The sequence below is a fragment of the Pantherophis guttatus genome, chromosome 1, assembly GCF_059756535.1.
Source record: "Pantherophis guttatus breed Tessera chromosome 1, ASM5975653v1, whole genome shotgun sequence".
Taxonomy (NCBI): domain Eukaryota; kingdom Metazoa; phylum Chordata; class Lepidosauria; order Squamata; family Colubridae; genus Pantherophis; species Pantherophis guttatus.
This window is the reverse complement of record NC_142063.1, coordinates 56,934,160-56,957,700: the sequence shown is the minus strand read 5'-3', so window position 1 is coordinate 56,957,700 and position 23,541 is coordinate 56,934,160. Positions and strand designations below refer to the sequence as shown.

At 38.1% G+C, this 23,541-nt stretch overlaps 1 protein-coding gene across 2 annotated transcripts in view; it reads left to right on the top strand.

Annotated features, from left to right (window-relative positions):
• Positions 1-2,266: 2,266 nt before the first annotated feature.
• MIPOL1 (mirror-image polydactyly 1) overlaps positions 2,267-23,541 on the top strand; it is a 178,979-nt gene continuing 157,704 nt past the window's right edge. The window contains exon 1 of one of the 2 annotated variants that reach the window (XM_060687415.2): positions 2,267-2,442. The gene's annotated coding sequence lies outside the window, so the exon portion shown is untranslated. The remainder of the gene's footprint in view (positions 2,443-23,541) is intronic. The other variant, XM_060687416.2, reaches the window with a different exon arrangement.

The window sequence follows — 23,541 nt, the reverse complement described above, 5'->3', positions numbered from 1 at the left end:
TCAAAACATATGTTCCACCTTTTGATCAGAGCCTTATCTCTCCCCCTCCTGCCTAAGAACGTATCTTGAGTTCCCTTCACTCCAAGGGGCTAAATAGCCAAGTGTGAACATAAAGAAGATGATCAGGAAGAGATCTGTGTAAGTTTCTTGTTTGGCATTTATGAGCTTAAACATATTATTGGACCTTACAGTTGTATTTCTTCTATGAACAGCTGTACAAAAGTACTTGCTCCAAGAAGCAAGTTATTTGGGGCATCAATAGGAAGAAGCCTTTGCGTTGTGTTTCTAACCACTAAGCAAATACTTCCATGCAATAAAACTCCAATTACAAAATTATGTGGTAGAAAACGCCACACAAATTTAAGTGTTTTATGTGACTCTTGGCTATATTCCCTTTTACAGCTATGCTGTTCTTTAACCAGCTGCTAAGTAGATTTGCAGCAGTAGAACTTCTACAGGCCAATCATCTTTTAGGACTGATAGAACAGAAATTCCTCCTTCCATGTTAATCTTTCATCATAATTCATCCATCCCATTAAAGTCAATCACTGTGCAGAAGCCCCATGCTTTTCTTTTCAAGACTGACTCTTGGCTGATATATCCCCTCTTCTCTATGGACCTAAATGTGTCAGCCTGAGCACAGACAGAAAATTAGAGGCTCAGAATCTAGACGAGAGCAATCTGTTTTCCAAAGCACCAGAAGGCAAGACAAAGAACAATGGATGGAAAGTGATCAAGGAGAGAGATGACAAATTTTCTGACAAAACAATCAACTAATGGAACAGCTTCAGAAGTTGTGGGTGCTTCAACACTAGAAACTTTCCAGAAGAGACTAGACAGTCACTTGTCAGAAATGTACAGGGTCTCCTGCTTGAGCAGGGGGTTGGACTAGATGACCTACAAAGTCCCTTCCAACTCTTATTCTGTAGTTCTATTTGGAGTTGAAAACCGAATTCTTTTTCATTTTCCCTACAAAAAGAAATGAGAATTGACCATTGACTATGACGGAGAAAAGCCAAATTTTAATTAAGAGGACAGATGGAAGTTAATAACTCTTTATTAACTCAGGATATATTTTATGAAGAAAAAAGTCTACCTTAAATAATCTGTCAAGCCATTGCTATTCCCACGCAGTCGGCTGGGGTTGCCATACTCTGCAGTGTGCGAAACAGCCAGACTCTGGCTAAAAGCAGGACTCAAAAAGGCTAGCGAACTTTCTATTGTCTATTGTGGGACAACGCTTTGAAGGTGTTAATTGGTTGCTGATTAGACAACGGCATGCATTCTTCGCCCCTCACCTTAACCCTGGAAATCCATCAGCGACTGAGCACGGCTAGTTTGGTAAACAATATTAGCATTAAGTTCCGCAGGGAATAAAGTTAACACGCTGGATCAGTAAAAGACAAGCAAGGAAGAACGGGAAAGTAGACTGTTCCAGTCTCAGGAGTGACACAAGACTAACGTTGCGCGTTTTCCAGGGGTTCCAATATTGGGTTGCTAGGATGTAAAATAGCAAGTGAGTAAAAAACGTATAATCTTCAGAATTTATCAAGAGTTTCCTACGCGGAGCAAGCTTCCAAGAAACACAGGTCAATGACACAAAGCAGGTTCGCTTAACAATTATACGTTCACTTAAGAACTGCATTGATTTGCTTAACAACTGCAATATTAAAAAATTGTAAAATATAGGTGCAACAAGTGTGGGAAAAGATTCTTTGAGAATAGAAGCCACTCAGAAGGTGGAGAGGAAAAGATGTCCACATCTCATTCCTTTTCTTTTTTTATTATTATTATTATTTAATTTGATTTATATGCCGCCCTTCTCCGGAGACTCAGGGCGGCTTACAATGTGTTAAGCAATAACCTTCATACTTTTGTATATTTATACAAAGTCAGTTTATTGCCCCCACAAACTGGGTCCTCAATTTACCCACCTTAGAAAGGATGGAAGGCTGAGTCAACCTTGAGCCTGGTGAGAATTGAACTCGCAGTAATTGCAGGTAGCTGGATGTTAAATGCTGCCTTAGGAGGCATTAGCCTTACGCCACTCAGGCTCCTGCTGAGTGGCGTGTGTCTACTTTACCTAAGAACCTTTTCTGGAAACACAAACCACGTACCATTGTACAATTGGGGAAGGTTTCTGGACTGAACAGAACGGCTAAAATATGCCGTTCACGTTTAGAAAAAAAAAAGAGAAGGGAAAGAAGGCGACGCTTTATTTCTCCAGCCCGCTTTCCCTTCCCGGCGAAGATCTCATTTCCGCCCTAAGTTGGGTGGAAAGAAATTAAAAGGCTCAACGACTCCGGAAGTCGATGGCTATGAGGGAATCTTATCGATTATGAGTCGGCTGCAATTGAGCCGGCAGAGAGAAAAAGGAACCCTCTCCCGCCTTTCTCCTTTTTGCGCGCTTGGGCCGAAGTTCCGGGCGAAAACCCAACACAGGTAAAAAAAAAAAAAAAAAACGAGCCCTTTGGACGCGCCTGGTGTTTGGAACGTCGCCGGGCTTTTTTTTTTTTGCTCCCGGGGCAACGCCTCGCGCTTCTTCGGGGGAAATGTGATGCCCTTTGCAGAGCATAACGGGGCGGGTACTTTGGAGGAGGAGGAGGAGGAGAAGGACCACAACAAGCACCGTGGCTAATAAAAGGCGGGTTTGCAAATAGGTGCTTCTCGTTCATATTTCGCATATTTCCTTTTAATCTCCTACCCTCCCTTGAAGACTGTCTTCTGAAATGACATTAAGGGAGGGTGGGGGTCAAAAGCATGCGGTGGCGGCAATTTAAGTTACTATAGTACAGGGGTCTCCAACCTTGGCAACTTTAAGACTTGTGGACTTCAACTCCCAGAGTTCCTCAGCCAGCTTTGCTGGCTGAGGAACTCTGGGAGTTGAAGTCCACAAGTCTTAAAGTTGCCAAGGTTGGAGACCCCTGCTTTAGCGCACGCACCCTCAATTTGGTCATTCCAGTTCAATCGTTCAATCCCAGCATTCCCTGCTGGCGAAGGGAGGAATGACCGGAATTGCAGTGCGGCGCTCAAAGCCCAACTGATGGATTTGCTAAAATGTTATTTCCCCCTCTCCCTTCAGGAGCTCAAGTGGAAGAAGAAGACCGTTCTTTTTCTGCGGTTGTGATAGGAGCTTGACTGCATGGTTTTTAAAAAATTGCATAAGCACATAGAGGTAGTCCTCCACTTGACCACAATTGAGCCCAGAATTCATTTCTGCTGCTAAAAGCAGTGAAATGTATCTTGCCCCATTTTATGATTTATTTTTTTTTTGGACACAGTTGTTAAGTGAATTGTTACAGTTGCTAAGTGAATTATGCAGTTGTTAAGTGAATCTGGCTTCCCTGTTAACTTTGCTTGTTGGATGCCGGGGAAGTTTACAAATAGTGATCATATGACCTCTGGCAGTGGTGGGTTTGAAAAAAATTTACTACCGGTTCTGTGGGTGTGGCTTGGTGGGCGTGGGATGGCTTGGTGGGCATGGCAGGGGAAGGATACTGTAAAATCTCCATTCCTACACCACTCCAGGGGAAAGATACTGCAAAATCCCCATTTCCTCCTGATCAGCTGGGACTTGGGAGGCAGAGAATAGATGGAGGCGTGGCCAGTCAGAATTTTTACTACCAGTTCTCCGAACCACTCAAAATTTCTGCTACCGGTTCTCCAGAACTGGTCAGAACCTGCTGAAACTCACCTCTGACCTCTGGACGCCGCAACTGTCATAAATAAATGCCAGTTGCACCTGAAGTTTGATCAGGTAACCATGGGGATGCTGCAACAGTAGTAAGTGTGAAAAGCGGTCGTAAGTCACTTTTTTCAATGCCACTGTAACTTTGAATGGCCACTAACCGAATGGTTGTAAGTCAAGGACTATCTGTATCCCTATTCCCGCATTGTCTTACATTGAAAATTGCCCTTTTCCCAGCTTCACATTTCAACAGAATGTGATTTTCTTAGATAACTTTGCCTATACAAATAGTGTGTATTTGGTTTTTGTCCAGTACTATTGGGCTAGGTTTACAGCAAGGGTCTCCAACTCCTGGGGCACGGACCGGTATTGGTCAGCAGCCTGTTGGGAACCAGGCCATGAAAGTAGCAGGCAAGCGTGCGAAGCTTCATTTGCTCACGCACAGGAGCTAGGTTGTGTGTATGAAACCATCCCTTCCCCCTCCCCATTGCTGCTGCTACCAGTCCATGGAGTCAGAAAGGTTGGGGATTGCATGTCTACGGAACATGTTGTAGTCTCGAGATGATGAATTCCACTTTGACCATTTTGATTTGGCAGCATTTATTATTCTGTTGGCTGTTTTCATTATCTGTTGCAGCAGAGGGCCATATCAGGATGTTATAAATTCAAATACCTCTGTATCATCTCAACAGTTCTCAGCAGTAGCCAGGGGAAGAAGTCATGTTAAACTTAATTTTTATGTTGAAAAAATAACCCTATAAATTAGATTTGATCCAGATTACTGCTTTTTTTTAAACCTGACAACTTTTAAGATGTGCAGGCTTCAATTCCCAGAATTCCCCAGCCAGTACATTTATTAGCCAGTGCTGACTAGGGAATTCTGGGAGTTGAAGTCCATGCATCTTAAAGTCACCAAGTGTATTAAAAAAATGGGCTAAATATTCTTCTTCACTGATATATTTGTCATCCTGGAGGCTGATGAATCTAAATGTAGATGTTTTGACATTTGGCAGTAAATCACTATGTAGAATGTCCTTACAGAGGGTGGCAATTAGCATGTACTAAGATATTGTTTTCCTGGAATTACAAGGATCTGTAATTTTAATCATTTTTTAAAATAATATTTGTGTCTGTAAATAGACCCTAGCACTCTTCCAGATGATAGAAGTTATTTTGATCCAATTAGCCTCTAAGAATACAATCTTCTACACATTTCTCTAGATGTAAATGTTTTGTCTTCTTTTAACTCAGGGTAACTGTAGTATTTCAGTAGAAGAGAAGAACAAAACAGAAGACAAAGCCCTTTCAAAAAAAAATTTTTTTTTTTCTTGTTAACATATCACAAAAAGAGAGATTGAAATCACAGGTTCCCTGAAGCCTTTGAGGGAACATGTATTGTTAGAATAAAGTTTGTGTTCCCACTAAATCAGTTTGTACAGAACTTTTAGGATCATCTATCCACCCCTTAATCATTCAGGAAGAAATGAAGAAAGCACATCTTTCTCCTTCTGTCCTGGCCATTTTTTACAGAGGCATGATTGAGAGTGTTTTAACAAACTGCATCACTGTTTGGTTTGGTGGTAGCCTCAGATACATGGCGCGCGCACTTCCGAACCGACTGGGAAGGTAAATAGATTTCACCCCTGCTTATAAGTGCCAGACATCATAGGTGGTACAATAGGTAATATAACAATACATTGATGACTGATGCTACCTCTCTATCTGAGCAGAAGTATATAAAATGGCTGTATGAGAAACATTTACATTGTATATTTGCCTGTGGTCTCCATAATAGATATTAGGTCCAGAATTGTGGAAGGCAAACAAATATAATCTTTCAATTAAAAAAACTAAAAGGGCAAATGTTTTTAACTCCTTCAACAATATCAGATAATCTGTTCATTGGAAAAGAATCAATAAATCATTGGCCAACACTGAAAGAGAGCCACTGCTACCTTTACAAATCTTAATGATCTGTAAGTAATGATCCTGACAATGATTTAGATAGATTGAATCCCAAGTCCCTATTTTTGGTAGAAAGAATTCGGGAGAGAAGAATAAATTATTGGGGGGAGCAGCAAGGTTAGATTCCTAACAGCATGACTCTAGAGCAAGGGTGTCAAACTCGTGGCCCGCAGCCTGGATGCTTCATGCACTGGCCACGCCCACCCCGTCAACTCGCGAGCCAAGCTTGAGGCTCATGATTTAATTAGGGCATCCGTTGGAACCCTGACACCCCCGTTTTAGCGAAGGGAAAAGTCCCGATATGTCACGTGATGACGACGTGAGTTTGACGCCCCTGCTCTACAGTATTCTAGCAAATATTGTCATGAATCCAAAATGTTCTGGGTGCACCAATGTTGTTTCTACAAATAGAAATTCTGATGTTCAGTAGATGAGAGACCATGAAGGTTGTGCAGGCTCTTTTTTTGGATGCTTATTATTGTGATGCTGTGAAGTGAGGTTTGGGTAGTGATATCACTGATATACTCAAATGTTATGAATGTACATTGCATTCATTGCTTACTGGCAACAAAACAAAACCAGTCTAACCAGCCCAACCAATTACCAGAAGAAGGGAGATTGTCTGCAATATGCTGCTGGCCTGGGGTTTTTTTCCCTGGCAATGAATAATTGGTTGTTGTTGTTGTTGTTGTTGTTGCTGCGTGTGTGTGTGTGTGTTTCTTCTAGGGTTTTATCTTTGTAAGTTGCCTGCAGTTACTATGAACGAGTTGGATGGCTATATAAATTTCCATACTAAAATAAATAAAATAAGGTGCTTTTTGTTCATTATTTCCTGCTCTCTGCTTGTTTATTTTATATTTATATAAAATAAATCACATTATGTCAATTGACTTTGCTGATTATAGAGCAGATACCTATTGGATTGTATTCACTATCATTCCATTGATGCAGCTTTCTAAAACAGACTTGGGAATATTCCTGGGATATGAAGAAATTGAAGAGAAAGACAGGATAAAAAATAAATACAAAAGAACATAAACATAGAATTGAATCAGCTACATCCCATACATTGAATTCTAGTTTTGTTTTAAAATATTGTTAACTGTTTTAAAAATAAGATTATTCTTTAGAAATAATTCCTTAGTTTACACATCTTTTAAAGCATTCTAAATTTTATGATTGAATATATGCAGGGACTCCTGCATAATATCTATAAAATACTTTTTCTCCAAGAATGTCTTTGCATGAGAGAAAGAGAATGCATGCAAGCTGGATATACATATATACATTGTGGCTTATGAGAAATACAAATGCAAAGACATTCTTGGAGAAAATATATGATTTTATAGATATTATTCAGGAGAAAACTTTATTCCCAGGCTAAACAGAATATACTTTCTCAAAGGTTACATTTCAAGAGTTACTTTATTTTTAGAAAACCAGCTCAAATACATCTCTTTTAGTAAGGCATTGACTTTTAACCTGCATTTTATTGTTTTTATTTTTAATTTTATTACCACCTTGAATATTGTGTTCAACCAAAAAAACAGAGTGCATACAATTAATATTAATAAATATGCATTAATAATTCCTGGTTCTACCTCTAAAATAATTTCTTTTTTTTTAATGACATTATACCAACATTATTTTGCATCCATCTATAGCTCAGTAGGAATTGAAATATTCTCCAAAGTCTCTCTGCGCATGTTTGAGACAAAAGTCTGAAAAGAGGCTTATTCAAATATTTGGGTAGAGGTATTATGATTACAGTAAATTAGAATTATTTTAAAGTAGTATAGCAGCAGCTAGTCCTAGTAGTTTTCTTGTGTAAGTTTTTTCTCCTTAAAAATTACTTTCTTGTTTTTCTGTTAAACATCAAAAAGTATCATGTGCCAGAAATGATGATGAAAAGCAAGAGCAATGTTTATTAGAACAGATTACTGAGAAATCCTTTGGTGCTTACACTTGCAGAATTAGCAAGAAAAAACTATTAAGTACAGTAGTATCTTTCTATCCAAGGGTGAATGAACTAAAGAAACAAATTAATCAAGGGGCAATAATATATTATTAAACAAACACTGTGATCTGAATATGATTTGTCTCTTGTTCTGAAAATATGAATGATACAAACAAAATAAGTTACATTAATTGTCTATTAATCTTTGAGTTTTCTTTAAATAATAATGAGTGGAGGGTTTACAACAAATAAGAAAAGTAGAGGATCAGTTTGTCTCCAAATTAATATTACATACCACTAGAGGGAGTGATCTGCTAACAGTTTGTATGTACTGTACTAGTCCTGTTTTCGGATCACATAACTATGGTTTGGTTTTGAGACAGACTTTTAGAGGGGAAAAAAATCATGATCAGAATGTAAAGATAATGTCAAAACTTATTTATTTGAGAATATTCATATGTTTATTATTGGTTGAATAGTTACTGTAAACAAAGATGCAATTGTATCTTCCTGCAGGGAAACAAAAAAAGCTACAGCATCAACAGGAAAAGTCCTATTTTGCAAAGCAATTCAGGACATGCAGTCCCAAATGGTGTGGAGAAACATGCATAAATTGACAGTATATCTTGTTTTTGCACATGAATTAAGAAGAGAACATAAATCGCAAATTCATCATCATCAGCTAGTCCCAGTATAACCTGGCTGATAAAAATGGAAGAGTTGTGTGCGACATTCCCTGTGTGTGTGTTTACAATTTGGTTGCATTTCTTACACTTTCACTTCTTGCACTTTCACTTGAAAACATAGGATCAGTGTATTTTTTGGACATACGCAATTAGTCCTGCTTTGGGGAGTTTTTATTTTCATTTGGTAGATACACTGAACATTGGTGGAATACGATAAAACACTCTGCTACAGTGTTTCTCAATCTCAGAAAGTTTTAAGATGTGTGGACTTCAACCCCCAGAAAAGGTGCCGAGATTGAGAAGAACTGCTCTGGTTTTTTTTGGTTTTTTCCCCCCTGCCTGCCCTTAAAGTCTGCTTCAGTGGATTTCAACATTTCTTGGAATGAATAGGGCCAGAAGTGTTTCCTGAAAGGCAGGTACAGTAGTTCTCAGAAAAACTTACCCTTGGATTTCTGCCCGAATATTTGTTTCTGTGTATGATAAACCTATTACATTAAGCATCACGAAATGGCCCAAATGTAATACAGCTTTAATGACTGCTTTTTAAGAGAGGCTAGTAAAGAAACTTCTAAATCATTCCAAAGAAAGTATCTTTGACCTGACACTTATGTAATTTGCATGTCACACAAAAAGTAGGTGACCTGGATTTGACTAGCAGCATTGTAATGTAATTATCCTCCTGAGCTATACCTGATATCCCAAAAGAAATGTGTAAAGTTTATTTTCAAAGGTTATGGATTTGGTTGAGTGATGTCATTGTGCGGCATACAGAACAGGAATCTGCAGAACTCTTTTGCTGATATTTATGCAAGTATAAACGAACACATTCAAGCTTTAAGGAACAATGTTAAGCACAAGGCAGGCAAAGGTAATGTTTTGACATTTGTCAAAGTGATTGAACAAAACAACTCAGAATTCTATTGAAATAGTACCTTTTCCTTGTTTTGCTTGTCTTTGATGGATAAAATAAATTTGAGCTTCTTAGTTGGATATTACTGGCTTGCAAAGATTAGCCATATGGATTTTCTTTTGCATTTGAACTTTGTGGTATTGCACAACAGTTTTAAAGGCAGGTTTTTAGAATTGATTTTTTTAAAAAAAATGCAAAAGGGCTGCTAACTGTACCACTGCATGAAGATGAAAAATGAGCACCTTCACCTCCTGGGGCTGCTGTCCTTAGAGGATAGGGCTCTACCTGTTTCTTTCCCACTCTTATGACAGAAAAGTATTAAAACTTTACTCTGGCAGCAAATGAGTTGTCAATCTCAATAGATGGATGTTTCATGTTTTTGTTTCTATAAGCTTATAAGAGGTTGTAAATTCCTGCTTCTGTTTCTTCTACTCCCTCTGTTTCCGATCTATAGGCAGAAATTAGTTTATTAATTAAATGAAGTTACCCCAATATTTTACCCCTTTTTCATTCATGACAAGGTTATAATGAAATCAAAATTGTAGCCTAAGATATTTTTCTTCAGTGCAAATTTTCCTCAGAAGGTAAATAGTTGAATTTAATGTATTTGATGACATGCTGCCAAATATTATTAAGTAGAAATCACTATGTGAGGGCAATTTCCCTTTCAGGATATAATTTATCTGCATCTCTCTTACTGGACGTAGAACCATTCCTTTCTGTTGGTTGGAATGGCATGAGATGTAGCAAGACATAAAATTGGCATCAATTAGAGACTTCAGAGTGTGAGGCTGTTAGCTTTATTGTCCACTGTTTTCCAAAATTGTTTGATGCCCAGAATTCGGCATTGTAGTAAGGATTTTAAAGTGCTCAATCAATATAGGAACATTTTTATAGAACATTAGTACTAATCTAATGTTACTTTGAAAATTCATATTCAGTTTACATAGCTTATACATCTATTTTCCATTTCTTTTTTTGATTCTTGGTTTCTTTTCTTTTCAGTTGTGTTTTTGAACATGTTTGAACAGGAAAGATACTATTTAATATTTGTAACATCTGTTTTGTTTTTTGTTGAATTTCAGTGGTTTGCAAACTTCCTTAACTCTAGCCATAATACATTTCTTAATATTAAGTTCATCCAAATGTGTGTGATGACTATGAAAGTACTGTATTTCAGATCAGCTTTTTCCAGTTAAGCTTTTGGAATTTGAAATATATAAGGTTGAGAAGCTGATTCATATATTTATGGTACTATTATAAATTAAACAGAGATGTGTTTATATGTCTGAAATAATACACATTTCACAAATGGCAAGAATTAATGTTATTTAGCAGGGCTCTCTACCATGTCCATCCTGCTATGGATGTGCTGCTTGATAGATTGTATCATTTAGAAATTAAAATAGCACCACTAATTGAAATCGGAAGATTGAGTGGTTGATCACATATTATGTCCAAAACCTGTACAACTCATGCCAACCAGACCTTGTCTAGGAGGCTCTTTAAATGGATATTTCAGACTAGAACCACTGGAAATATGAGCCATGCCAGTCTCTGGGGAGCATATGAATGGACACTTTTCACAACATAGAACATTTTGCTTAAGGATCATAAATACTATCAACTTTCCCTGAGAGCCTTTAGAGTTGATGTGTCTCTCCCAAAATATATTCTTTTGAAAAATGTTTTGCTTTGTTTATATACCTACTGTAAGTCCTGTTGAATTCTCTGGCACTAAGAACTAAGTCAACATATGTAGCAATGCTGTTGCTGCTTAGTTACACTATAACTAAAGTTTGGGGTTTAGGTCTTCCTTTTGGTGAAACTGCTGTAGAAAAACAATGCTGAGATTATTTATGGTGGTATCCACAAGCAGGGTCAAAAAAGGCAAGATAACCCTCGCAGCATTACAATGAAAACTTTTTGCATGCATGTTTCTGAATTATATGGTCTTTCCATAGAAAAACCTGGTTTTCCTCAAGGCTCAGTTTGAAGTTTAACAATTTGAGAAAAGCTGTTTCCTGAAGGGAAGAAAACACTAAGATAGAGAGAACAAAATTGGTGATGAGCAGAAGAAACAAATGAATGCAGGAAGACTATTTAGGTGTCCAACTCAAGGCCCACAGGCTATATGTGGCCCTAGACATCCAATAATGCAGCCCCACAAGATTGTAAACTTTTAACATTATTATATGATTTATATATTATATATTATATATATATATATATATATATATATATATATATATATATATATATATATATATATATATTATATATTAACGATGTTATATATTTTATATGCGGACTAAGGCAATTCCTTCTCAATGCAGCCCAAGCAAGCCAAAAGGTTTCCATGGTTTAGAAATTCCATTAAAAGTTAAGTAAACCAGGTAAACACCCTTTTTCTTACTCCATCTTGTCAATGTCTGTGTTCAGAAGTAATGGTTAGACACAATTAAGATAAAGACCTATTTTATTTAATTTTATTTAATTAATTTAATTAATTTAATAAACTGGGTATCTTTATTTTTCAAGCAATTGGCCTTTGTGTGGTTTTTGGGAAATAAATACGCATACATATATACAATCAAGTGTGATAAAAGCCACATTTGGGGAGGTGGGGGAAGATGGAATCTCCAAGATATTTTCAACTGGAGATTGATTGAGAAGAATAAAAAAAGAAATGTACTTGAAAATCTGATGCAATGCCCACTTTTCTTATCTTTGCCCACTTTTCTTATCTTTTGGGCATTGGGCCAAATATTAAGTGTACATTGCATCAGATTTTCAAATGCATTTCTTTTTTATGTCCATATTTGTTTTTGGAGTGGGAGGATCATCTTAATTTAGAGATTTCCTTCCTTTTGGGTAACACAGTATTTTCTCTCCAACGGATCTGATATTTTGCCTCTATTGAGAGATTATGGTGCCTCTTTTTATTATATTTAAATGGCAACAGTTGAAAATAGCCTTCGTATGAATAAGCTCTGATAAAATTTTACTGATGAAAGCTTTAATGGATTGAGGGTAATAGAAAAATTGCTTTTAGCGCATCCTTGTAGAGATCCTATTTGAAACCAATGGCATCCGGTCATGTTCAGTAACCTATCTGTCATCATCTTCATTTTATTTCTTCAAGCCTAACAGTTTCATTCAGGCTTGCACTTTGCCTTGTCAAACCACCAAGAACTTCATAATGTTGCCATCGAGGGTAGAATTACACCACCTGTTTATCTGCCTATTCATTTTCAGATTTTCTTCAGTTAAAGACATGTTTAGAGTTCCTTCAGTTAAGCATCTATGGATGTGGATAGATATCAGTGACTATACCTCAAAAATATTTTTCCCCAGAGCATGAAATCAGTTATGGGTCATTGATATGGTTACAGTTGTTATATTGGCAGTCTTAACCAACTTGGGCCTTTCAGAGTCATTAAACTACAAACTCTCATTTTCTCCTAACCATCATGTCTTCATGTACAGAAGTGGTTGGGCTGCAAAAATACAGCGGCATCAATAGTTATGGGCATGTAATGATGTGCCTCATATCTTTGCTATGTGATCTTCCCAAATTACCAGCAGGCTGATAGATGCAGTTCAAGGTATTGGTTTTCCCCTACAAAGACCTACATAGCATAAGGCCTAGATATTTGAGGGACTATTTCTCTCCCTTTGTATCTGTCTGTCCAATAAAATTTGGCATAAACTCTGGGCCCCATCCATTAAGTAGTGTCATCTGAATGGGATGTAGAAGGTACGTTGTGGAACAAAATTCCCCTAGAGCCGGGATGGTGAACCTATGGCATGCGTGCCATAGGTGGCACGTGGAGCCATATCTGTGGGCATGTGAGCGTTGCCCTAGCTCAGCTCCAGTGCGCATGCATGCACCTGCCAGCTGATTTTCGGTCTTCCTGGCACACCAGAAGTCAGGCAACGGGCTGTTTCTGGCCTCCGGGGGGAGTGGGCAAGGTCGTTTTCGCCCTCCCCAGGCTTCTAGAATGCCTCTGGAGCCTGGGGAGGGTGAAAAATGGGCCTACTAGGCCCACCAGGCCATCACGTGCCAAAAGTGAGGGGAACATGTGGGGTCGCGCGCATGCACGGGGGAGGCGGGGCACATTGAATTATGGGTGTGGGTATGCATGCGACCCCCTCCGTGCTCCCCCTGCTTTTGGCACGCAATGCCAAAAAGGTTAGCCATCACTGCCCTAGAGTTTCAAATATCCCCAATAGCATGTTTCTATAAATGTGCCTTGAACACCTCTTTTTTTAATCAGGTTGTGAGCTCAGATGGAGTATAGACTCCCTGCGTGAGGGGTTTATAGGTTTTTTTCATCTTTCTTTTTCTGTTTTCTGTTCTCTTTACTATCAGTTTGCTCCTGTTGCAAACCAGTAGTAAAGGTAAGTAGAACCCACCCCTGATTTATTGTGCTATAGTTTTATTTTTGATTTTTGTATGCAAAGAATCATTGTTAAATTGAGTGGTATTAGTAAAGTAATACATAAATATGACAGGTATAATCTATATTTGGAAGACTGCCCTGCAAAATTTCCTGCAAAATGATATACCAATTGGAACCTTTTTCTCTTTTTAAGCATAATTATGAAAATAAAAGATTCAGACTGTGCAAATTTGACTAGTAGCTTACCATAATTACCATAATCTATGCCAAGAATCTATGTATTTCAAACCTTTTTATATTGTATAGTTCAAAAAATTATTAGGTTATGTACAGGAATAATCATATCATATAATATAAAATATAAATTAGCTATTTTTTAAAAAAAAAATGCTGAGCAGCAGTTAAAAATCAACAAAATATTGTATTGTGCTGCCTTATTTTCAAACTATTGGAAATATTGAATCACTGGCATGCCACATAATGAATTGCTCCTAAAGCCTGAAGTAGACTTTTCCATCACTGCACATCAGGGAACGTATGCGTCTGTCATTCAGGGATGGGTGGTTGCATAAGTGTTGCATTTAAATTTCTGCAAATGTACTATTCTGCTTTGAGGGCACTCAAACAGCATAGATAGTACAGGAAATTGGATCAACCAATCAGCATGCAGCATGCACACTTCTGCACAATGCACTGTTGGGGTTTGGAAGGTGCGCACATTGGCCCATCTGCAACCATCTACGCTTACCGATCAACCCCTTCATAGCATAGGTATGCAATGAAACCTATGCATAATAGGGAACAATTCTAAATCAAGCGTTAATTTTTCTTTACATTGCAACAAAGTCTTTCTTAATGTTTTGTTTGAAAAAAAAATGGGAAACTTAGAAAATATATTTGTTAATTAGCATATTCCTTTAATCGAAATTCCAAGCGGGGCTACGTGCTTTGCTAAAAATCAGCAATGTGAGGCTGAATCCTTAGGTTCAAAACTCAAAAAATAAATTATAAACTTTATTAATTTTGAATTGGATTTAAACATTTAGAGCATACACCCAGGCTGATTACAGAGAGAAAACATTATATTATAATGTAATTGCTTTATGTATTGATTAAATAAGAGCTTGGCACCCTCCATATCAATCAGATAACCATGATTTAAGCATGGATGTCAAGGTCTGAATGTTGAAAACCGTTTATAAATAATTGGTGGATGAGAATGGTCAGTATAGTTTGGTATTAATGCAACTCATTCTAAGATATAGTTCAAGAAATGAAAAAATAATTTTAAAGCCTTGTGCACTAAGCAAGGTGAACATAAAATTAGTCTTGTCTGTGTTATATGATGTCCTATTTATATATATCTACTTAAACATTACCCAAGAGATTGATATAGTGAATCTATTAAATGTATTTCCATATTTGAGAACAAAAAAGCTTTATTCTAGACTAGGGCTGTCAAACTCGCGGCCCGCAGGCCAGATGCGTCATGTGCTGGCCCCGCCCCCTCTGGGTTTAGTGAAGGGGGGAAGTCCCAATATGTCACGTAATGACGCCGTGACAACACGAGCTTGACACCCCTGTTCTCGACTGTATAATAAGTCCTGGTAATATAAATACTGATATTGAAGCTGTTGATTTGCTTTGTTTGAATTATGTTAGGTGTGAAAAGAAAGAGGAAAGAAGCACAAATTCTGTCCAAAGTAAATAAAACACTCTGTATAATGGGGGAACCCCCACATCACTTCATCTGTTGTCTTTCAGAACCCCTGAATCAATTTGATGGTGGTGACATTTCAGGCTGCTGGGGTTAGGAGAAGGGAACAATTTGCATCCTACATCTATTTCTGCCATTAAAATTGGCCAACATATTTTTGCAGTGTTGCATCCTTTCGATGATCTTCTTCTGTGGTCCCCAAGCCCAAATGTTGCCCTAATTTGCATCTTGTTTAATACAACTTCTGTAATGCATGTTGAAAAATTTGCCTTAGATTCTCTTAAGCAGTGGTCCCCAGCCTTCCTAGCACCAATGACTGGTTTTATAGAAGACAATTTTTCCACAGACCCAGGGGGAGGGGGATCATTTCACACGCAACCTAGGCCTCTTGCATACACAGATGAAACTTCGCTTGCTTGTCTGCAACTGACACAGCCCAGTTCCTAACAAGCCATGGACCGGTACCAGAGGTTGGGGAACGGAAACAAATATGGTCCCTCGTTAACTTATTTTGCAGAGGGACAATAATCCATGAAAGCTTTCTACCTGGAGGGGGACCATAAGAATATAAAATTCAGTTTATTTATGGACAGCCTGAACAAAACACAGTTTTCTATTCCTATTCTTGGAAATTTTTATTGTCCATATTACTAGATTGCAAAAAAACCCACCATTTTTATTTTTGATCTGTTTATCTTGTCCTTAATTATTGGCCCATTCTGCTCTTTGTGTAATACCTAGAAGTTTACAAGCTATGGCAAAAGCTGCTCCCTTCCAGCCTAGTTACAGAAAATTTGGGTGATTCAAAGTTTCCAGTTTATGATTCCTTCGACTTGGCAATCTAGTATATTTAACATTTTCTTAGGCTTCAAGATTTGAATATTGCTATTTGTTTGGAAGTTTTTCCAAGGTCAGTTATAGTCACTGGAAGTATATTCAGTGAGTTCTGAGATGAGGTCAAGACAAGCAATGTCCCTGATTCTTATTACACTAGATCCCATCAGGAAAGATTTTCTTTTCTAGGTTGTGTGGTTAAAAAGTAAAAATGATTGTGGAAATGTCTGATACTCCCTAGCTGCATTGAAGGTGACTGCTGTGTAAAGGCACCACAGAGTACTAATTAAAATACAGTTTTCTCCTTGAAATGTAATTTGATCCATTCCTTTGCTGTTCTGATAAGGCTAATATTTGTCTCTAGCCTGTTTTTAGGGATTTGAAGTGATACTATCATCTGTGAAGGTTACTAAATAATAGAATTATGACTCTATTCTCCTCTCTCCTATCCCGTTTATCTGTTTCATATGCTGAAAAAGATATTTTGCATACAGTGGCAAGTATTCTATTTTCTTGTGTGAAATTTTATAACAGGTATAGACTTTGGGCGAGCAGTCATGTTAGAGAAATGTACTTGAAGAGTCATTGTTATTAATATTTCTATTCTGAGAAAGCCATCATAATTCTCCTCCTTGATACTTGACCTTTTTTTTTTTTGGTGCTATTTTTTCCTTGGTAATACTACATCTTAATAGTTTAGGGTTTGCTTGTCCTTTCAATTACTACTGGAATCTTAAGGTTTCCCATTAAGTTGATAGTGAAAAGATGGCTCATCTAGTCTTTCAGCCATTTTCATTTGTCTTTCAGCAGGTATGAATAGACTACCACACACCTTTGTGCATTTACCTTTCCTTCTCATATGCCTCTAAATGTCAAGGGCTGCAAAGAAGTCCATTGATTAACCTCAATATCCAAATATTGCCACCCAACTGGAATTCTTTCATGCATCAGAAACAGAAATTATGTCTTCTATGGTGTGCCTGTGTTTCATGTGTCTTTAGCCTCTTTTTGGAGGAGTCTTCTAAGTAGTGAGGATGAGCTCTTATTCAACCCATTGTCCTTTGAATGCTGAAAGCAAATATATGCAGAAAGAAGTTTCCAGCCTGCACTGATCATTCTGATGGAGGAAGGTATTTGTATTTAGAAAAATTATATTTGGGTTTGTCTAAAAGCTAAAACTGGAAACACCTGCAATGCAACACACATTCACCATCACTGAAATAAAACCCTTTTCCTAAACTTCAAATGGAGAATTGAAAAATGCAGGCACAGTTGTGAGATGCCTTACCTTTTATATCAATGTCTGCTCATCCTGCAGTTGGTTGATATTTTGATATAGATGTTCTCAGTGTTCGCGCTCTCCATAGCTTTCACTGAAACCATGCTAGAAAGATATTTCTAATCTAACTTTTTAACTACCTATAGTACAGTACTATTGTATTTTTGACTACCTATAGTAAGTTAAGGAGGGGATGTGGTGGCTCAGTGGCTAAGATGTTGAGCTTTTCAATCGAAAGGTCGGCAGTTCAGTAGTTCGAATCCCTAATGCCGCGTAATGGGGTGAGCTCCCGTTACTTGTCCCAGCTTCTGCCAACCTAGCAGTTCGATAGCACGTAAAAAATGCAAGATGAAAAATAGGGACCACCTTTGGTGGGAAGGCAACAGTGTTCCGTGCACCTTTGGCATTTAGTCATGCCGGCCACATGACCACGGAGATGTCTTCGGATAGCACTGGCTCTTTGGCTTTGAAACCGAGATGAGCACTGCCCCTAGAGTCGGGAACGACTAGCACATATGTGCGAGGGGAACCTTTACCTTTAGTAAATTAAGGACTACCTATAATTCCAGCCCTCTTAAATTCTTTCTAAATATTTGTGCTTTTAAAAAAAACAAACAAACACTATGAGCTGTCTGAAACATCATTGATTTTTTTTCTTGCTAGTCTTTTGGTTGCAACAGGAACTGAATGACTGGATGTCACCTGAGCCTGATATAGTGGGCTGGAGAGAAAAAATGATTGGCCAAGTCAGCCAGCCAATTTTCATTCCTACAGTGGGACTAAAACTGGTTTCTGGTTTCTAACCTGGTACTTTAACTGCTTGACCAGATTGGCTTTCATCAAACATACCCATATACAATAATAATGTACAAAATAAAAAGGATGGAAAAATCTGGCAAGATCCTATACACCAGGGGTCCCCAACCCCGGGTCAGTGGACCAGCACTGGTCTGCAGCATGCCAGAAACCAGGCTGCGCAAACAAGTGAAGCCCCATCCACGGGATGCAGGCAGCACGGAAAACCCTGGCCCCTCCAGTCCGTGGGAAAACCTCTTCCCAGAACTGGTCCCTGATGCACAAAAGGCTGGGGGGTGCTGCTATACTCATTATTAAGTCAATATGGAGGGATTTACCTTCTAATTCTGTTCAGACACCTATTTTGATCTTTTAATATAAGTGTATAAATTCATTGATCAAAAAAGTATTAATGTCTATGTGTGAAGTATGTAAATAGCCCAAAACAATTCTTTTGGATCCATTTCAATTAGATGACTTACTTACTGATTTTATTTGGAAAACCAACTTAGTTTAAAATATAAAATCAAATTTCCTTTTAATTTAAGCTTTTAAAAGGCCCTATGGCCCTATTAAAATAGCTAATATACAGTAGTAAGCTTTAATTCATTTTTAAAAGTGTACAATTAATGTAGTTTTAAAAATTGACAAACTATTAAAATGTCTTTTCTATTTTAATGTATTCTTACATTTAAATATTTTCACAAAATAAATTCTGATTGCCTCCAGCTGTAAATCTGCAAGGTAGCACATATTATTGATCATATATTATGATTGTTTATACATTAGATTTGGCTAGGCTAGGAATTTAACTTCAACTAGGGTAGGTTTCAACTAGTGAAGTGAAGAAATTTAATATAGATAGTCCTCATGACTGCAATTGAGCACAAAATCTCTGTTGCTAAGTAAGACAGTTGTTAAGTGAGTTTTGCCCTCTTTCTTACCACAGCTGTTAAGTGAATTACTGCAGTTGTTAAATTAGTAACACAGTGAAGCTGGCTTCCTTACTGACATTGCTTGTCAGAAGTATCGAACCAGGATATTCAAAGGAAATTGGAAGTCCTTTCAATGAAGCTACCTATCTGCTAATGAAAATTTAACATTATGTCTGGGACATGCCAAAGCTGATAGCCAACTTTAATATTTTGCCGTTGTTTTTGAATACTTCTCAGTAGCAGCCTGTACAATCTGAGAGGTAGTCATCTTACATGGGGAAAAAGGAATTTGTGATAATGATCACATTACCTGCCTCCATGAAAAGAAGCTGCTGGTATGCAAGCCAACACTACGCAAATAAAGTCAAGTCATTCTGTAATATGAGTTTTGGACAAGGAGAAACCAAGAATGGAAATGCACCTGACAACAACAACAATAACAAAAGAAAGTTGAAATTTTTTGTGGGCTGTTGAATTAATGAAATAGCATTCAGAACCGAGAGGAATATGAAGAAAAAAAAATCTAACAATTATCATTTTTTTATGAGATCCTGTGCCTAACCTGTTATAAATTAGAGGTGGAGATGGCATTCGCATCATTGAAATATGGAAGATTTGTTTTAAAGGAGTGATAAATTACCTACCTTTTATTTTTATTCTTAATGTAATAGGAATTTCTCGTGCTGTCTTTTATAGATTCATTGAACTTTTGTTGATTTCATGATTGACCTTTTGATTTGCCAGCTTTAAAAAAAAAATCTGGGGAAATGCAAATCCTTTTGTGAAGGACTTTGTCATGACATCAAAACTTGGCACAAATATGAGTGTTAAGAAAACAAACTGTTTGTTCCCTGGGGAAACCATTCTATAAGGTAGCTATGCTTTTATATGCAGTTGCCTCTTAGATTAAGTGATTTAGTTTAGTTTGGCCTTAGGCAAAACGTTTCAGGATAATTTCAAAGATCCTGGTTTCTGACTTAACATTAGGAAAATAGGGGGTGGATTTTGCAGTCTTGGCTTTCTTATCAGTTGCCTTAGCTATTTCCATTGTATCTTGCACATTTAAAATAAAACACAATTTATATAAACCCAATCTATAGAGGAAACCCAAATCTTGATTTGGTGCTCAGGGAGATTTAGAGAGTCATAAATGAATAATTACTTTTAACATATATAATGGAAATAGAGTGGTGGGGGCAGGGTGAATCCCAAAATATATTAGCATTATGTTTATTTTAAACTCTTTGGTTCAGCTGAATGTCTTCTGAAGAGATGCTTAAGCAGCGGTGAAATCCAGCTGGATCTATCCGGCCTGCGCACACCAATAGAGCCAGCGGCGGGAGGCTCTGTCCACCCGCCGGGACATCATTACGTCCCATTTTTTACCCTCTGCACATGCGCAGAAGGCTCTTCGCATGCACAGAAGCGCATTTCTGAACCGGTAACGAAGGTAAGTGCATTTCACCGCTGTGCTTAAGGCATCTTGCCTCATCTTGATATGAAGAAGTGTCTGTGGGAGAGAAACAGGATCACTATGAACCAGAAATTCATTCATCCAGATATGACTTTGAATCCCATCAGCTCCAGCCTGCTAGCCAATCATCAAGGGTTATGAAAAATGTAAACCAGGAATATCTACTCAGATACAAGTCTCCCTCTTTAAAACAAGTGATGTACTAAGGTGATTGTGTGATCAAGATGCAGAAAAAGAATTAGGCACTAGATCAGGTATATCAAACTGGATTTCTTCGAGGGCTGGATCAGCATTATAGTTCTCCTCTGTGGGTCGGCCAGGCGGTGTGTTGGGGAGACGGATGGACGCCTCCTGCAGCACCTTGCCGGCCAACATGGGGCATGGGGGAGCTGCGTACGCTCCCCACCCTGTGCCCCGTTTTCAGCCTGGCCAGCTTCCTGCAGCACTTTGCCAGCCAAAATGGGGCCGGGGGGGGTCCTGCACCCTATTTTGGCTGCCAGAGGAACTGCTGGCTGGTCCTTTACTATTTCCAGGCCAGCCCCACGGGCCAGATTTAAGCACCCTGCAGGTCAGATCTGGCCTGCGGGCCTTGAGTTTGACACCCCTGCAGTAGATAGATATTTATCATCCCCTAAACTTCCCTGAAGATGTTACCTAGCGTGGTAAGGAAACATTCGGAAAACAACCCACAAGTTCAGAGAATGAACCTTCACCCTCAGATATTTATAGATATTCATTGCTTGTTTCTCTTTAGGGAGAGAGAGAAAATAAGTTTTCTGTAAGTCACAAGTAATTCTAATTTTGTTATGTGTTCAAATAAAAGACACTCCTTTTTGCTTATGTTCTTAACCAAATATCAAATAGTATAGATTCTGAGCAATTGTTAAAATGTTAAACATTGGCCTTAGATCAGGGACATCCAACCTAGGCATCTGGCTGGGGTATTTTGGGAGTTGAAGTCCACAGGGGTTAAAGTTGCCAAGGCTGGACACCTCTGCTGAATACTTTTTCCGTTTATCTTATTTTTCCATTTGTGCTGTTAATAATACTGTATCTTAAGAATCAACTTGTTCTTATGTTGGTATTCTTGAAGTTGTAGGGCATGAGTACCTTCTCAAGTTGCTGTGCTGTATCCTAACTATGGGCCTCCAACTGTTTCTGGAGGGCAGAATGGATGTCATTGTCCTCTACTAGCCCACAGTGAATGTGATCTCTTCCTATGTTTTCCTGCTCCATGCTAAAATTGGTGTTTTCTGACTTTTGGAAGCTCGGGTGTCACTGTGTAGTTTGACTGCTGTGCTTTTCTTATAGGCAAACATCTGTCCCTTAAATCCTCTGGCAGGATGCCCCCTCACCTGGGTTGGTAGTCACTCCCTGCAGCTCTCAAATCTGTTCATCTGCATCTACTGTTGCCAACTATATTCCAGTAGCATATTTGTTTTAACTGGTGCTTGATGTGCCAAGTGTCACTAGTTGGAAAACCACCAGATTTTTTTAAAAAAAATATTTTCTTTCTTTCATTGAGTTATACACTTTTCTGCTCTTCTGCTTTTTTGTTTTTTTAATAAATCCACCACTGCACCATTGAAATGCTAGAGCTTTTCTTTTTCCAGATCAAATGTCAGGTAAAGCAATGAAATGATGCACCAGTGAACTTGTAAAAAAAAAAAAAGCAGTAGAATGACTATTGCAGGTAAAGAAATAGATAATTAAAATATTGCTGCTGAGTTTTAAACTGGGGTATCCTGCATATCTACCAAATGTTATAACTACTATGCTACTGAGCATAGTAAAATAATTAATTTTGACAGCTAATTTTCACTTTTCAAGAGTTGTTTTGCCATGAATTTCAACAAATTGTTGATTTATACGAATCACTGAAAATATAACAGGGAGAATGATTATGCATTATGTCCCATTCATTTCTCCTGTGATAGATCTGACTGTGGCTTTTGTTGAAAGAAATGGTGCTGATGCAAAAACAGCATCATTCTATTCCATTTATAGAAATTGACCAGTTTTCCTGAATTGGTCCCTAAGCCTATAATTAGCTGATTTTCTCTAATTCCTGCTTACTTCAACAACAACCACAAACAGAATTTTTCACTGAACAATTTCCCATAATCCAGGGAACTGTCTTGCTGGTTAATGTCACTAGAATGCTTTTTCCTAATATGCCTTACTCTACTCTTATTTCATTTGCCGTTTTATTCATCTTTGGTAGAAAAATCCAATTTAAGTTTATACTCAGAATAAGATGCAAAGATAGGAATAAAATCCATTAATTTAGCCACCAGTATGTGTTTGTTTGTTTGTTTATTTGTTTGTTTGTTTGTTTGTTTTTTAGCATTTATATGACTGCCCAAGTCAAGAAAAAGTCAGGTACAAAAACTGTACAAATATAAAGAAACATAATACATTAAAAAACAATTTTTATTTTTTTTGCTTTTTATAATAATTGTTAATTAGCATAAAATAATTACTACATTAAAATAGGACCAAAAGGACTGAGGAAAGACCAGAGGTGGGATTCAACTGGTTCTGTCCTGTTCGGGCAAACTGGTAGTGGCGACTATGGGAGGCTCCGGCCACCCGCCCGGATGTAATGTGCTAGCACTGAGCACGTGTGGAAGCCTGTGAGCATGCACATAGGAGGTATGCGCTCACATTTGTGAACCAGTAGGGAAGGTAAGTGAATCCCACCTTTGGGCAAGACCCAGGTCTTGACTGTGTTTCTAAAGACCCACATGGTTAGGGGCAACCACTGTTGGGGGGGCAGATTATTCCCAAAAGAGGGCCACTGAGAAGGCATAAATCTGAGGTCCTATACCAGTGATGGTTAACCTTTTTGCCATCACGTGCCAGGAAGGGGGGGCGGGCGGGTCGCGCACGCAT